The sequence below is a fragment of the Amborella trichopoda genome, chromosome 4 (genome assembly GCF_054954075.1).
Source record: "Amborella trichopoda isolate Santa Cruz 75 chromosome 4, AtrichopodaSantaCruz75HAP2 v2.0, whole genome shotgun sequence".
Classification (NCBI taxonomy): domain Eukaryota; kingdom Viridiplantae; phylum Streptophyta; class Magnoliopsida; order Amborellales; family Amborellaceae; genus Amborella; species Amborella trichopoda.
The window spans coordinates 15,769,323-15,788,612 of NC_142339.1; positions in this window are offsets into that span (position 1 = coordinate 15,769,323).

Here is a 19,290-nt window from a genome sequence, read left to right on the forward strand (position 1 = left end):
AAACTACATTTGTTGAGACCAATGGTTTAAAAAACGGATCGGTGACCTGGATCGGGCACCCAAAAAACCGATCCGGATCGGCGAATCGGCGATCTGGATCGGGAATCGGGTGAATCGGTCATAATAAAGCTTAAAAAAAATCCGAAAAAATTATTAAAATTCATTATAAATATTGTTTTTTAGGAATTCAATAAGAAATGAGGGTACTCCATTAAGAATTTTCATGTTTTTGAATGAATATGCGAATATTGATATGTTCTTTCCCTGCATGAACCGTCATTCAGCATTTAATTTACATCACACAAAAGGATAACCATAGAATTATCATGGAATAAGTATATCAACATACATGGACTACAATAAAGCATAAAATTAGTAACATATGATCTAAAAATAAAATGATAGACGACGTTATTGTTCTTTGGTCACGCTAGTACCATTGATTGAATTCGTTTAACAATTCATTGATTCGATCTAAAAACAAATCATCGATATTAGCAAGCGTCTGCACTGTCGTGCTCATCCCTACGCTGTTGTTGTTGGGACTCGATATGTGAATAATATGGCTGGGATAGGGTGGCCTCAGAATCATCATCTCTCTCATTTTCTCTTTGAATAATATGGATTAAAAAAAGAATAACAAATTTTCAAAAAAATCGATCATGGATTAAAAAAAAAAAATCACAAATTTTCAAAAAATTCTATCATGGATTACAAAAAAAAAATCGATCATGGATTAAAAAAAAAAAATCACAAATTTTCAAAAAATTCTATCATGGATTACAAAAAAAAATTCGATCATGGATTAAAAAAAAAATATCACAAATTTTCAAAAAATTCAATCATGGATTACAAAAAATTCGATCATGGATTACAAAAAATTCGATCATGGATTACAAAAAATTCGATCATGGATTACAAAAAATTCGATCATGGATTACATAAAATTCAATCATGGATTACATAAAATTTGATCATGGATTACAAAAAAAAAAAAACATAAAAAAACATAAAATTCCATCGTGGATTACAAAAAAAGAAAAAAACAATTCAATCATGGATTACAAAAAATTCAATCATGGATTACAAAAAATTCTATCATGGGTTACAAAAAAAAAAAAAAAATTCGATCATGGATTACAAGAAAAAAAAACAGACATTTCGATCATGGATTACAAAAAATTCGATCATGGATTACAAAAAATTCTATCATGGATTACAAAAAATTCGATCATGGATTACATAAAATTTGATCATGGATTACATAAAATTCGATCATGGATTACAAAAAAAAACAAAAAATTCGATCGTGGATTACAAAAAAAGAAAAAAAACAATTCGATCATGGATTACAAAAAATTCAATCATGGATTACAAAAAACTCTATCATGGGTTACAGAAAAACAAAAAACAAAAAATTCGATCATGGATTACAAAACAAGAAACAAACATTTCGATCATGGATTACAAAAAAAAAACAAACATTTCGATCATGGATTACAAAACATTCGATCATGGATTACAAAAAATTCTATCATGGGTTACAAAAAAAAAAAAAGAAAACAAAAAATTCGATCATGGATTACTAGAAAAAAAACCAAACATTTCGATCATGGATTACAAAAAATTCTATCATGGGTTACAAAAAAAAAAAAAACAAAAAATTCGATCATGGATTACAAAAAAAAAAAAAACAATTCGATCATGGATTACAAAAAAATCGATCAAGTATTACAAAAAACTCTATCATGGATTACCAAAAAAATAAAAAAATAAAAAAATAAAAAAATAAAAAAATAAAAAAAAAAAATAAATAAAACTCCGTACGTGACTTACCGATTCCGTACAGTGAATCGGCGAGTCGCTATGCAGAATCGTCCGGTTCTCTCTAGAACTGGACGATTCCCTTTTTTTTCGCCGATTCGATCCGTCCATGGCGATTCTCGAGTCGAAGCGGGTGAGTCCGGTTCGACTCGGCGTTTTTTTAAACACTGGTTGAGACTATTTGGAAGTGCGGTTTACTTTGATCATTTAGAGCTTCGGTTCTATACAAACCGCACCCTTTGATGTAATAATCGCTTTTCTTTTTGTAATCGATTCTCACTCTCTTCCCCTGTTACTTCACGCCACCCTTGTTTCTTCGAAAGCCCCTATTTCTCCGAGCCTCACAATTCGCTCTCTTTAATCGATTGTTTCTGCCCCGCACTGGCAACGGGCCGGAGCCTGGGTCTGCTTTTGCCCTAGCCTCTATAGCTAGCCGGCCTCAGCTCCGCCCTAACAGACCAAAAAAGCCTTGGTCCAAGCCCGGCTAGTTGCCCTATCAGTGTCGGGTCAGGCTAGCTAAAATAAATATATAAACTAAAAAAAAAAACAGATGATCCGGCTGGACCAACCCTCAAGTCTGGTCGTTGGCCCGATCCTTACGCTACAATTTTTTTTGGCCTAGGCCCTATTTTCTTAAAAAAAAAAAAACTGGGGCAGGACCCTACATTTTTATAGCCTAGGCCCTAATTTTTTAAAAAAAAAACGGGGCCAGGCTTGGCTTGGCTGAAACACCGCAGCTTTTGCCACCCCTATTACTACCCAAAATTCTCTATTTCTCTATGATGGCTCTCTCTCTCTCTCTCATTTCTCTCTCCATTATTTATCCAAAGAAAAAGTTTATATAGTGCCGAGGCTCTAAACAATCAAATCAGAGCCCACCTCAAAAATTCCACTAAAAGAGGTTGTTTTGATGCTCAAGTATCTTCAAATTGATCATCTCGACGTCAACATGCAAAGATTATGAGAAAAAATTAGATTTCAAGTTTTGAAAATAGTGCATCTTGTAACGTATTTTGAACCATCAATTTTCAAGATTTTCTAATTTTTATAGACATTCTCGATCTATATCATATTTATGCTTTAAATTTTATAATTAAAGATAAAAATATATTTCAAAGCTATTATAAAGATTTACAATATTGAAACCATATTTCTGGACACTATTTGAAAGTGCGGTTACTTTGAATGTTTAGAGGCTCAGCTCGATACAAACCGCACCCTTTATCCAAATTCCTAATTCTCTCTCTCACAGCTTCATTTCACCCTGAGAAACATGGGCCGCTAAACGGAATATGCATCCATGTATTTAGTACTAGCAATAGGAGGCCCCATGATTAGCACGACTATGCATGACGAATATGTCAAGAGACATCAAAGGGAAAAAGTATCAAACGTCTCAGCCATTGATTTAATTTAAAAGATCTCCAACAAAGCCACGTAATCCTGAGTGGGTTGATATATTTTTGACAAATAAATGAAACTTGCACGTGATATTTAATATTAACCACTAAAATATATTTATTATTGAAAACATTCAATAAAGCAGGGTATACTAGTGAGAATTTAATTCATTTTTTTTCACAATTGAATATTTTATTAATTAATAATAAATGTGATAATAAAAATTATTTTTAATATATTATCAATTAACACGGATCCATTTAACATACAATTAAAATAATAAAGATGACTTAAATAAATAATTTAATTTAAATAAATTAAACTAATAAATAGATTTATGCAGGGGCTTACTAATGCTAATATCCAATATATAAGTTTAAGACATGAGATCCTATTAATATCTATATCCCTTAAGGCATACTCAAGAAGCATTAACCTTATTATAAACAAAAGAGTGATAAGAATTTATCTATTATATGTTAAGTGAGCGCAACAAACCTCTTATTATCGTGTCAAGTGTCTTTTTTTCATTCAACGCATTTCTCTTAATTTACTGTACTTTCTATCTGTCTTACGTTTCTCCATTATCTAATTTACTCTACTTTCCATGTCTCTTATGTTTTTCTATTATCTCTCTCTCTCCATCCTAGTAGATAACTTCTTTGGTTGTGTGATCACACGTTATCTTCTCTCCATCCTAGTAGATAACTTCTTTGGTTGTGTGATCACACCTCATCTTCTCTCCATCTCTCCCACGTTTCTATATTAGCTCTATAAATTAAAGCAAACTTAATTTACTCATCTTTTCCTCTTCCCTAAGTTTTATATTTTCATTCTCTCTCTCCTTACATGCATGCAAAGGCATAAAAATAGGTAACTCCTATTTTAGTATGATGACACTTCATCTTCTAAGTAACTCATTATTTTTAATGTGGTGACGTATTATCTTCTCTTTTTTTCCAATGTAAGTAAATTCATTCTCTCTCTTCATGATTTACTCTCATTCCCTCCCCTCTTTCTCCAATTTAAGTAAATTCCTTTCTCTCATCGATTTAAGTAAATTCATTTATCTCTCTTCACGATTTACTCTCACTCCCTCCTACATTTCTCTTCCATTCCCTCATTTATATGTCCCAATTTTCTCTTCCCGTCGCACAAACCTCTCTCCCACATATCTCTGTCCTACCTTTCTGCTTCCTACTTTTTCTCTCCCCTTCTAACAATTCTCTTACCTATATTACTTTCTCTCACATACACATGCGCACCACAACTCTCTCTCTTCGCTCCTTCTCTCATGCATGCCACATCTCCTTCTCTCTCTCAACTTTGAACTTGTGCTTCACACATAACAAATGTTAGTATGCTAATTCTCTCCAAGGCAAGAAAGATGTGTATAGCAGACATGGCTACTTTGAGGGAGAACCTAGATGAGCCTTCCTTTGGCTGCTCCTTGGATATTAGAGTTTTTCGGTATTACTTTTTCTTAGAAGTGTGCGTAGTGTTTAATATAAGAACTAAATAATTTTAATTGTTTATCAGTTGTGCTTCTCTATGTTCAATATTTTTTCCCTCTACATAGGTATATTGATTTCTATTTTCTTTTGATATTGTATATTGTTTGGATTTCTATTTTCTGAAGTCTATCTACATACCATGATTTCTGTTTTCTTTTGATATTGTATATTGTCTGGATTTCTATTTTTTGAAGCCTCATGAAAGAAGCAAGAAATATTTTCTTTTGATATTACATATTGTCTAGATTTCTATTTTTTGAAGCCTATCTAGGCACCATGATTTCTATTTTTTGAAGCCCATCTAAGCACCATAGAAGGAGTAAAAAATATGTATATAGCAGCCTTGGCTACTTTGAGAGAGAGCTAGATGAGTCTTCATTTGGGTAATTCAGGGGAAGACATACTTCTACCCTTTTTTTCATGTAGATTAGGAGTTAAACTTTTTGAAGGTAATAGTGGGATGGTGTAAGCGGTGGAATGGAATCCACAATGTGGTAACTAAGGTGTGGGGTGCTACCACTACAACCCAAGCCCCTTTCCCAATGTGCAATGAAGTTATGCAAGGTGATTTACATTGGTGATAAAATATACCTTAATAAAATATATTAGTTGTCATGTTTGGACCTATGCAAAATTTCATGAAGATGAATGAATGTTACATCATCATCTTTGCATTAAGCGAATTTTCATTTTTTATGTGATATTTATTGATTAATTGCAGCAATTTATTTTTTTTGATATATGAATCATACAAGTATAGTATAGTTTTTAAGAAAATAATAATCTCCTGATAATAAATAGATTTAATACTCAATTGTAACTATTTAGTTACAAATACTAATAATAACAAAAATAAAGTATTTTTATTATAATTTTCAATAATAATTATTCAATTATTATAAAATATATACTAATCTAATACTACAATTGCCCCATGTTTTTCTTTATATTCTCTCTCTTTACCAATATTCTCAAGGTACATATTATCTCTCTCGCATAATAAATCAACTTTCCTAAAATTTCTCACATATTTTCTCTCTCCTAATAAATCTCTTCCCTACCATTTTCTCTCTCTTCTCTCTCCTTACCATATTCTCATGTTCGTTCACTCTCTCTCTTTCTTAATAAATCAATTTTCCAAAAATTTATCTACCTCTTTCCTCACTTTTGTAAATTTCTCTCTTTCATAACGTCAATTTACACGTATTATACTTTATTTTCTTTCATATTTCAATAAAAACTTTTTTCTATTTAGTGAGCGGTTGAATGTATGATATAAAATGCAGCTTTCTATCTCATATAAATTTCTTTCATATATTTAAAATCATTAATGGTATTTGTTTTAAATTTTGAATAATTTTTTTATATTTTGTGTAAAAATTATTTAATTTATATTAATGAATGATATAATTGTAAACGCAAAAAAAAAGAAATAACATAATTATAATTAATCATAAATACAAATTAAAGAGGTACAAACATAATTGAAATTTTTTTGTAGAAATAAACTACCTCAAAATCAAGTCACATCGGTAAATAAAAAAATCAAAAAATATAGTGCCACTAAAATTAGTAATTACAAAAACTCTTCGGATTTGATTTATTCATTTCTATTTTTCTTCTTCTATTTCTTTCATTTTCTATTTGTATCTTTTTCACAATTTTTAAAATTCAAATTAAAATTAAAAAAAGAAGAACAATTTTACTATCATAAAAAGAGGGAAATAAATAATACCAACACTATGATTATTTTTTATTGCAATAGATACATGTATGCTATAATTTTATTATATGTATCATGTGACATACTTTTGTATTTTTATATTCTCTAATTTTTTAAATACTTTTTATGTATTTTTTTTAATATTTTAATATTTTTATGTATTTTTTTTTAAGGGGAAAAAGAACCAATAAGTGAGAGATTTAGAGGTGCAAAGTGAGATTAATACATATTTCTTTCCTTAACCCCTATGTTTCCCATTAAAAATAGAGATGAAAAATAGTAACTTGAGTCAGAGGATAAATTATCACAAATAAAAATATGTACATTTTTTATTGGGTTGGGGCTTTTTGTTGTGCATAAATTATTGCAAATAAAAATATGTACATTTTTTATTGGGTTGGGGCTTTTTGTTATGCATGAGAAATAATGACTCCAATGTCAGAGAGATAAATTATGCTTAATAAAAAATGCGTGCTTATTAATGATGGATGACCATTTTCATTAAGTTGTATTTTTTTATTGCATTAACTTAAAAAGTATAAAATTTATTTAAAAAGTCTGAACGGAGGAAATAATTCAGATATAATATTTATTATAAAAAAAAGACTAAATGCAACTAAAATATTTTAAATATTTTTTTAAATAGAAGAATCAAGAGGGACATTGTGCAAATGAAAAATAGTAAGAAAAAGTTAGAGGAGATGGGATTTCAATATATCAATTTTGAATAATTTTTAATAATTCAAAATTTATAATTATAGAATAAAAGATATTCAAGTATCTAAAAAAACAAAGAATTATACTGAATCACATTAAAATATATATATAATATTGTCATTAAAAAACTAATGTTAAAATAGTTATAAACACTTTTAAATTATAAAAATATAGTTAACATACGCAGAGACCAAAATTGAGAAAGACACAAAATTATTATTTTATTTTGTTTCTATCATTAATTTAATATTAATATAAATATTTTTATAAAAACTAATTAAAATAATTATTTTTTATTAAAATAAAATAATAATAATAATTTAAAAATAAAATAATAATAAATAAGACTAAATTATTATTATTATTATTATTATATTTTTATCTTATAAGGTATGACCCACTGATATTGAATACTAAAGAAAAATAATCATTTTTCTTTTTGATTCTTATGTTAAATGATAAATCGACTTTGTTTCTATCTCAATTTTGCCTTTTAATTTTGTTTCATAAAAAGAAAGTCAAAGGAAACAATAATTCACCTAGAAAATAGAAAGAGAAAGCTATTATTCTCATCAAAAAAACTATCGTAATGTTAAAATATTCATAAAAAACTAAAATACAATAAAATGCAGTTAAAATCATAAAAGATTAAATTTAGATAGAAACAAAATTGACATAATCTAACATAAGAATCAAGAAAGAAAAACAATCATTTTTTCCATTAGCATTTAAGATCCATGGGCTTTACCTTATACGATAAAAATAACTTATAAAATAAAAAAAAAAATATTATTTCAAAATAGAGGCATGAGACAATTGGAAAATAACGAGAGAAAGCTAGAAGAGATAATAACATAAATAAATAACTTGTAGGCAATAAAAAATAAAATAACAATATTATTAATATTCTTAATAATAAGTATTACGTTATTACTATGTTCAAATTTATAATAAAAAAATTTGAACTATTCAATAATCTAAATCCTTAGTTTTTTCAATCTAATTGAATTTCACGACCTGTGAGAGGGAGATCAAACCACTTATTTTCTATATGAAAAAAAAATCACATTACAATTTGAAAAATATACTACTATTTTATTACTATGTTCACATTTATAATAAAAAATTAAAGCTATGTTTTTTTATTCTAAATGAGTTTCACGACTTGGGAGAGAGAGAACAAACCACTTATTTTTTATATGTACAAAATTTATATTACAATTTGAAAAATATACTACATAAAGATAGAGACAGACATCATACCTTCTACTTTTCTCTTAGGAAAGTATTTTTGAGCTAAAAAATCCTTGTGAGATATCAGTAGAGAAATGAACTTGAGAGAGAGATAAGGCGGGTCGTGATAAGCTTTTGGGTTGGGGCATGAGGGTTTATGGTGCTAGATGATGGAAGATGTTTTTCCTAAAAAATATATTCTAGGAAGGAGAGATTGAGAGAGATTTAAAAGAGAGAGAGACAAATGAAATACGAGTTAGGAGTTATCACATAGAAGTATTAATTGCAATTGACGACAAGTAGTGCAACTTAGAGAAAATAAAAGAGTAGCACATAAAAAAGGAGCTAACGTGATAGGGAGAGATAAATAATGGTTTTCTTTATTATACATTATTGAGAATTACTGCACAATAGAAAAAACGAAAGAAACAAAAACGGTTGAGAGAGATACCTTTGAGAGGAGAGATTTTAGAAAAATAAATGGGAGGGAGATTTTATTAAAGATGGAAATAGATATAGTAACAAGGGAGAGGAAACGATAGATGATACAAATAAGGGAGAGATAAGACAATTTAGAAAAATAAATGGGAGAGAGATTTTATGTAAAAAGGAGAGAGAGAAATATTAGAGGATAATCGTAAATGACATAAATAAGAGAGATAAGAGAAAATTTAGACAATGTAAGAGATTTTTTTAAAGAAAGGTGGGTGGGGGAGGTGATTTATTAGAAAGAAGGAAATATGTGAAAGCGTGGCACAAAACAGGAAAAGATATTTAAAAAAAGTATAATAAGCGGAGAAAGAAAATCGTGTGGGTGTGGGGGAATTTATTAATGAAAAATAAAAATTGCATAAGTGGCCCAAAAATAGGGGAAGAGAGATGATGGAATCTTGTAGGTAAGGGAAAGTTACAAGAAAGAAAGAGAGAAAGAGAAAATCTTGATGAGGATGAGGGTGATTTATTAGGAAGGAAGAAATATGAGATACATGGCACAAAACATGAGAAAGTTATTTAAAGAAAAGTGTAATAGGCATAGAGTGAAGAGAGAAAATCGAGAAAGTTATTTAAAAAAAAGTGTAATAGGCATCGAGTGAAGAGAGAAAATCGTGTGCGTACAGCAACGATTTATTAAGGAAGAGAAAAAAATAGGACACGTGGCATAAAATTAGCCGAAGAGAAGATGAAATCTTATAGGTAAAATGAGAGATTTATTAAACAAAATGAAAAATAGGATATGTAGCACAAAAATAGATGGGGTATTTCTCAACCTTAATATATAATAGATATTAAACAGTTGCCTTATATGAGTTGCATCCTTAGTGCTTCCTAAGCATGTTCCCACGTATTTAACTTGTAACTGACAATTCGAAAAAGCATAGGCTATTCATGCATGGAATAAGTTTATATAGAGTCGAGGCTCTAAACAATTAAATTGGAGCCCATCTCAAAAATTTCACTAGAAAGGGTTGGTTTGATGCTAAGATATCCTTAAATTGGTCATCTCGACATCAAGATACATAGACTGTCTAGAGAAAAAAATGGATTTCAAGTTTTGAAATAGTGTATCTTGTAATGTATTTTTGGACCGTCAATTTTCAAGATTTTCAAGTTTTCATAGATCTGCTCGATCTAAAAATGAAAATATATTTTAAAGATATCATAAAAATTTTCTGTATTGAAACCACATTTCTCGACACTATTTAAAGGTATGCTTCACTTTGATTATTTAGAACATCGGCTCTATACAAACTTCACCCCTATTTTCATATCTATCTTTTTAATGCTCATGTCTTGCACGTGCGCATCTACCATCCGTTCCGACATGGCGAACAAAACAGGCGAATTGTCGTTTCAATAGACAGCGAAGGACATTTCACCCAAAAGTGTATCGTCCAATTCCAAACTATGTGGCAAATGCTGGTCTCGCCTTAAGGGACATTTCACCTATATGGGAATATTGGAATGTGATCTCCAAGATAAATGGTCTCTTTGTACACAATCCGTTGTATATATATACTATACAAATACAAGTAGCTAATAAATGACTTGTGGTTTATGGTATATGGCAGCATCTGCAAAACCGACGGCCATGGCTGATTTTGTCTGGTTAGGTAGTCAACCTGCTTGACCACCATGACAAAAAAAATTCAAAAAAATATAAATGTTTTTTTTTTAAAAAAAGGAAATTTGCGTGTAATAGGATTTTAATTTTTTCTAATCTTCCAAAAAATATCGGGAAGTATTTTGACTACATTGTCTGACTATAAACACTTATTTTTATATTTTCCCATTTTTTGGATTATTTCTAAAATGCCCCTGAGAAAAATTGAAAAAATATATTTTAATTATACTTTTAAGCATACTTTTCCTTCTTTTTATTTTTTTTATTTTTTTATTTTTATTTTTGAGATTGATTTAAATTTTTTGAACCCTTCTTAACCCGGTTGGGATCCGCTACTCAAACAAGTTACTCGACCCATGGCCGGTTCCGCGGCCGGTTCGTGCAAACGAACACTGGTATTTAGTAGACAATTAAGACCGGTACCATTTGGAGTGCCAAACTTGTCCATCATCACAAAGTAATCGCCTTCATTTCGCAACATAACAAATTACGGATTACCCTATGTCCTTTTTTACATGTTATATACCATGTCTATGATAGTCCTTTTGTTGATAAATAGCGGCAAACTACAATAGAAATGTTTGGAAACTTAGCTCAGGCCACATACTTGGCCCTCGCTCGAGCCGAGTTGTTGGAGAGAATCCAATCAGACAAGCCAGAGCAATGTCAAATCTAAAAAAAAAAAAAAACACACAAATAAAAAAACAATTAAGGGGTCCTAACCATGTACCCAATAGAGAGGGCTCTGGGCATGTGGCCAGAATAGAGCGCTTAAAGCCACATCTCTCTCTTTGGCATCCATTGCTCACTCTCTCACACTCTCTCATGCACTTTTTAGAAGTTGCACTATGCGATCAAGCATGGTGTATATAAATTAAAAATTTTCTTATCTCTTATTCTTACACCGGTAAAATCACTCACAATATCCAATTACAAATAAATAACTCTTGAAAAAATTAAATAAAAAAACAAGGAAACATCGTTCTTCACTTGCTAGCACTATTAAATACAACTCCATAAATAAAAACCTTAATTCATTGCTTTATGGGAATAGAAGAGCACAACTTTAAAAAATAAGATTTCCAAATATTACCTCAATCGAGCTTAGTACATCCCACGCCGAGTCTCCTCCTTCCGACAGTGCTGGGGATCTATTATCGGTCTCTGAATTCTCCTACTTGCAAGACCCTCTCAATGACATATGAATCTCGATCTAGAACCAACTACCTTAAACCTCAGTGCCTTAGTCTTGCTCAAGCCCCATTGGCTTCATCTTTAAAGAGATGAGAGATATAAATCAAAGGGAGAGGGAGACATCTACTAGCTAGGGGATGATCCCCTTTACTACTCACAAAATTAAAGATCCAACCTTTGCTTGGTAGTGGCCCTTAGAACCCACAAGAGATGGAGAGATGGCTTGGGTGTGGCCCTTTTGGAGAATTGAAGAGAGATATATAATCTATTTAGGTTGGGGTGTGGCCCCTCTTGAGAGTTGGGAGAGAGATATAAATCTTAGAGAGAGAAGAGAGAATTGGTGTAGATATTTATAAAGTGGGAGAACCTCTTTTTATAGATTTTCTATACCTTAGGTTTTGTTATAATTAGTAAGTCCAAATCTTAACTGTCAATCTAGGGAGAATTGTGGGGTGAGACATGTGAGTCATCCATCCCTTTGATCAACCATAAAGATTCAAAGAGATGCCTTAGAGTATTGTCCTCCATTTCCTAAATCTATTCTCATCAATTTTTTAAAGGGAAAAAGTTATATAAGGTTGCAACCTTAAAATTTAGAACTACAGATGCACCTCAAAAATCCATAGGAAAAGGTCGTTTTAATATTGAAAAACCCTCTAATTGATCATCTCGACATCGAGATGAATGACTATGAAAATAAAATAAAATTATTTTGAATCCCAGAAATGGTGCATCGTGCAACACATTATCTAGACTGTCCATTCTCAAGATTTTCATATATTTATAGATCTACTTGATTTTTATCATTTTGGAGTTTAAAATCGTATACTTAGATATGAAAATAGATTTCGAGATAATCTTAAGAATATTATATATCAAAATTATATGTTATGATAAAATTTGAATGTGCACCTTAAATAGATTGTTTAAGGTTGCAACCTTATGGAAACCACACCCTTCTTTAAATAAGGAAAATATATATCTTACTTTCTATTTTAGTACAACAATTATTTTTTTTTGGATCAAACAATCTTGATTCAAATATTTACTAACTATTTCAAATATTTGAATCTATTTTGCAAGTTTGCTATATCAAAAAAGAAAAGCCAACCAACAAAGGGGATAACTATCATCTAACTTGGTGATCAAATTGGTCCTTATGGGTGGGGCATCTCACCCTTTGGTGACCATACATGTGTCAAATTGGACCCCCATATTTATGAAGAGTCCTACGTAATTTCAAAAATATTTTATTTTGAATTTATAAATATTTTAAAAATCATATAACATAAAATTAATTAAAATTAATTAATGTTGATGGGAATCAGATCTGTTATATATAAGAATTTATCAATATACGAGAGCACTCTACCTTCAATTACGGCCCACGATCCACTTAGCTTTCTCAAACTGACCCAGGTATTTTGAGTTTTTTTCAAACCCTTCTTGGTAGATCCCTATGCCCAGGTATTTTGAGATTTTTCAAACCTCAATTGGCCTAGCACATTAAGCTTAGTCAGAGTATCAACATATTGTATTTGCCTGGTGTTGTCCACATGAGGACCACACTCACACTGAATTTTTGTTTCTCTATATACAATACTTACAAGCTCTCGTAAGGCATTTAAAGGCTATATAAACCAAACATCTCCCACTCGGCCTTTGGAGGCCTTACAATCTCTCTTCCTCACATTTTCATCCGCTCTATTATAATGTCTCTCTCAAAATTTTTTCATTTATTCTCTCTTAATACATTAATCATGGGCTTCATCATCAATGTATTCACAAATGATTTATGGAGGCAGCGCCTCTTTCTCTTTGCTGCACGGATCTCATCCGAACGTTGTCGTAGTCCATCTTTCATATCGCATCGCGAATCATGGACCTATTGTCATAGAAGATCATCATGTACCTTCATTGCATGGAGTCGTATCTTCAGGAGCTTAAAACAATTCTTAAATCAAATTGCCCTCTTCTGTAGCCATACAACTAGCACCACGCATCCGAGTTATATAGGTGACCAACAGTATGTTGTTCCAGCTGACTTAACAAACACAAGCTGGTGCTCCCACTAGAATATTAAGTTTATCTGGATCTTTCATAATAGGATACCCATATTTCTGAATATCCAAGCTGCTGAAAATAACCGTGGGATTGTTAACAGCTCCCACTCAAACATAACACATAAATAATATTATCTCAGCATTCCTATGCCTGTGTCATGAGGTAGTATAGCAGCCTTATGCACACATAAATAAATCAATGCATGTTTGGTTTTATAATATGCAAACTCTTCCTAAACCAAAAAGGTTCAACCGCACTAGTCTTCTGGGTAGTATACTTATACAAACCAAGTTATGTAATACACACTGCAAATGTCAGGGAGACCTAGCAAGATGACATCTTATGACATGCCCTATGGTTCATGGTCTTACGTAATTGAGGATTCTAAAGAAAAGAAGTATATAAAATATAAAGTAAAAGGTTATTGAATCATCTTCTCCATATGTCCTTATCATATAATGCGTGATAGGTTTTATACCTTAAAACCATGTAGTTTAGTACCTGGGCTTTCTTGATTATTTACTTTTACTCGTTGACGAACTTTTGTGATCTTGGAAGAGTACACAACTAATAAAGAAACACTTTCTTTTTTTTGGGTAAATCAGTGGGGGAGAAAGTCCCCTGCCCTAATTTTTTCATTAATAGAAAAAAAAAGCACATTATTTCACAACCCTATAATAGGGCAGTTGTGCCAAATTATGTAATAATAGAAGAGAAAAAAAGTCTGGTGGACAACGACGCTAAATTGTTGCACCTGCAGAAGCTAATGCTTTCTTAGCTAAGGCATTAGCTACCATATTCACCTCATGAAAAACCTGAGTAATAGTCCACATATGTGCCGAGAGCCTTGAATGAAAATTGTCAACTATCTTTCATAATTTTCATGGGGCAATGAAACGATCCTGAATAGCATCTACTAGCAAAGATGAATCACATTCTATCTGGATCGATAAGCAACTCATGTGGATAACTATGAGAATACCTTCCTCAAGAGCCTGAAATTCTGCATAGTTATTAGACACAACTCCAAAGAGTTTAGCGAACGCTGCCACAAATCCACCTTTGCTATCTTTTATGACCCCACCCCCACTTGCAAAACCAGGATTATGCAAGGACGCACCATAAATATTCAGCTTATAACACTAACTCTCAGGAAATGACTATGTAACTGGGACTGAGGATTTTGACTTCTACTGGCACCAGTTGATTTTTAAGTTTTCAATAACCGCCTTTCCTAACAAATGGAATGCTTATTTTTTAACTTATGCTAGAGCCTTAACATATGTAGTAATACGTATTACAACCTGCTCCCTCCTTAGAGTGTTAGATCTAAAGAGTCGTTTGTTCCGCTCCTCCCATAGATACCATATTGTTGTGAAAATAATAGCCGTCCAGATGTCAAGTAACCCTTGTGATTTGAATTTGAAGGCTAACCACCAGTGAAGAATATCTAGGACCGTAGTACCAGGCACAAATCTCTTGCCACATCGCCAAGCTAAAGATCGCCAAACAGCTAGCGAAAAAGGATAGTGAATCCAAAGGTGATATAGATTGTTCTACAAAAAGGGTAAATAGTAGCGATGTGTATACCTCGCATCTTTTACACGTCGATGAAGTATCCACCTCTTCGGCCTTTATATTCTCTTATATATATAAAAAAATACTTTTCTTCTTCCCATAATTCCAAATATCGCAAATTTAATTTTCCGACTAGCCTTTAGAATTTCTATGTTGCTATCAAGTCTTTCTACATATCTCTTTATTACAAAGAAACTAAGATTATTTTACATGCATTCTATTTCTTCTATGTTATGCAATTCTCAGATTGAACACTTATTCACATAGAGTGCTATATCTCATCTCTCTCTGAAATTTTATGGTTATAAACGATACTCATTGCATGCTATAAAACCTTTGAATGAACCCTAAAAAGCTACCATTATGAGGAATAGAAATATGTGTCTTAACATGTCACATCTTTCAATTTACTGCAAAAGAGAAGATAAGCATCCCATGATACAAATACGACATTTTTTAACTCATGAAGAGTTTATCTCTAAAACATTTTGAGCATTGAAATAAACTCAAAAATACAAAATATTGCTTACTTACATCCCTGAATCACACCATTTAGTTAATATTCAATTTAGTGACATTCACATTACAATACAATTTTCATAGTAGAAAATCAAGTTGCACTCCTCTCAATTCCTCTAAATACACAAAGGATTTCTTCCTGAAACTTTTTTTGTTGAAAACTAAACTCAAAATCAAAGTATAATATCATAGTATGAATCTTAAATAATATTTTTATTCAGAAAAATAAATAAGTGACATTCACATCATAAAATATATCATATTGTAGAATTCCAAGATGAACATTATCTAGTAAAATTATTGTTCCTTTCCACCCTCATGCAGTATCCATTTCAAACTTATTTTGTTTGAAAGTAGACACAGAATGGTAACACATATGTTTCTATAGGCCTCATATCATTATGTTAAGTGCTTGATAAATATAGTTATTCACATCTCAATGAAGACATATCAAACTGTAGAAAATTCAAGATGACCACTCTCCAAACCAAAATTTTTATTCCTTATTTCCCATGGATATATCTTTCAAATAATTTTTTTTAGAAACTAGACTCCAAATGATAGTCTAGAAAATTAGTGTGGGCCTTAAACCATTATGTTAAGGAAACAAATAAAATCATGACTTCCAAGTCATTGAAACTATTTTCGTTCCAGAAAAAAATATTTGCTCCCCCTTCAATAAAATGACCATATCTTTCAAACTACAAAGTTTTCCTTCATGAAACTATTTTTGGTTGAAAGTATACTAAATTTGATGATTTAATATCAAATTTCAACTAAAATAAAATCATATAATTGGTATAAAATTACGGAACTCAATGGACAATTCTTGAATTTTATAGGGTTAAAACTGACACCTTTCATGGACGAGTCCATAACTTTCAATTCCCCTAGGATCACCCACTGAAATTTTGCATCTAGATCCTAATTTAAAAAATACATAATATATTTGAGTATTCAAAAACTAAATACCTCATTATCTTCTTTATGCTATTGCTCCAAAACAGCACAAAATACCCCATTCTGCATAGTGTGTTTTTGGTATTTGAACATGCCAATAATTCTTCCGGAAGTGTATCATTTGACCACAAAAATCCTTGGCTTTCCCAACTCACCAAAAAGAGTGAAATAAAGGAAATAGGTTAACAAGTAGATGTAGCTCTGATATCAATAAAAGTTGGACTATATGATCAAGAATGGTGTATATAAATTAAAAATTTTCTTATATCTCTTATTCTTACATTGACAAGACCACACACAATATCCAATTACAAATAAATAACCCTTGAAGCAATTACATAAAACAACTAGGAAACATGGTTCTTCATTTGCTACCACTATTAATATAACTCCTTAAATGAAAACCTTAACTCATTGCTTTATAAGAATAGAAGTGCTCAACACAAAGTAAAATTTAAAGAAGCAAAATTGCTGAATATTACCTCAATCGGGCTTAAAACACCCCATTCTTAGTCTCTACCTTTCGATAGTACTTGACATCTATGATCGGTCTCTTGATTCTCTTACTTATGACAAAACCCTCTCAACGACATATGAATCTCGATCCAAAACCAACTACCTAAAGCGTTAATATCTTAGTCTTCCTCAAGTCCCCTTGGCTTGATTTTTAAAGAGATGAGAGATAGAAATCAAAGAAAGAGGAAGAGATCTACTAGTTAGGGGATGATCTCATTTGATACCCAGAAAATTCAAGATCCAACCTTTGCTTGGAGGTGCCCTTTAGAACCCACAAGAGATGGAGAGATTGCTTGGGCGTGCTCCCTTTGGAGAATTTAAGAGAGATATATGATCTATTTAGGTTGGGACATGGCACCTCTTGAGACTTGGGAGGGATATATAAATCTGAGAGAAAGAAGGGAGAATTTATGTAGAGATTTATGAGGTGGGAGAGCCTCTTTTTATAGATTTTCTATGCCTTAGGTTTTGGCATAATTTGTAGGATCAAATCATAACCATCGATCTAGGGGGATTTGTGGGGTGAGAGATGTGAGACATCCATCCTTTTGATCCACCATCAAGATTAGAAGAGATGTGTTAGAGCCTTATCCTCCATTTCCTAAATCTATTCCCAACAAATCTTTAAATAAGTAAAACATATTTTATACTTTTTATTTTCGTACATCCATTTCTTATTTGGGTCAAGCAATCTTGATTCAAAGATTTACAAAATATTTCAAATATTTGAATCTATCATGCATGTTAGCTATATGCAAAAAAAAAACCCAACCAACAAAGAGGATATCTATCACCTAACTTGGTGACCAAGTTAGTACTTATGAGTGGGGCATGCCACCTTTTGGTGGCCACACGTAGGTCCCACATGTGTAAAATTGGGTCCCCATATCTATGGAGGGTCCCACATAATTTTAGAAAATATATTATTTTGAATTTAAAAATTTATATCTCATATTTTATTTAAAATATTGGTAAATTAATTTATCTTAATTTATAAATCCCAATGACAAAAATAAAATATCAAAAGATTCACAAAAATTTAAATAAATATTCTAAAAATCATATAAGATAAAATTAATTAATTTTGATGGGAATCAAATATGTTAGATCTAGGAATTTATCAATAGAAGAGAGTAATCCACTTTCAAATGTGGACCATGATCCACCTAGCTTTCTCAAACTCACCCAACAGTTCTTATAACCCATAGTCCACTGTAGGAGCTCATGATTGGACCAATAAAGTCAGCCAATAGACTAGATAACGCAATTTCAGTTTATGGATTTCAGATTCTCCCTTAGAGATAAAAAATTCATGGTCAGCCAGACCATGATGCAACCATGAGAAAATGGTGCATAGGAGTAATCTCTCACACATGTACATGCTTCACCCTCAATGGTGAATCACAATACAGTTATCTATATACATGCCGTGTGATGATATAACGATGGGGTTTTAGCCTCATCTCTAAAGGCTATTCGTCAAATGTAAGGGCTACACAGTCCTTCAACTCCCATCTAGGAATACTCTGAGCTCATCAAGGGCAAACCCACTAAACCCTTGTCGTTAGATCCGTATGTCAAGGTATCTTTAGTTTTTCCAAACCTTGGCTGACCTAGTGTGGTCTTCGTGTGGGTGTAAGAGAGTATCTGAGGTGAGAAAGAGGGAGTGCCTGGTACTTGAGGTAAGAGGATATTTGACGCGAGAAAGAGGGAGTGCCTGGTACTTGAGGTAAGAGAGAGATGAAAGGGGGTGGCAATCCCATGAGATCGAGAGAGATTGAGAGAGAGGTGAAAGAAAGGGTGGTGCCTCACTTTTTTAATATTCACAGAACTTGGGCGAGTGTTATTCACATGCCCCTGAATATTGTAGAACTCTGATTGAGCTAGCATGAGTTCTACTGTATTAGGGTGAGTATATATAGTAC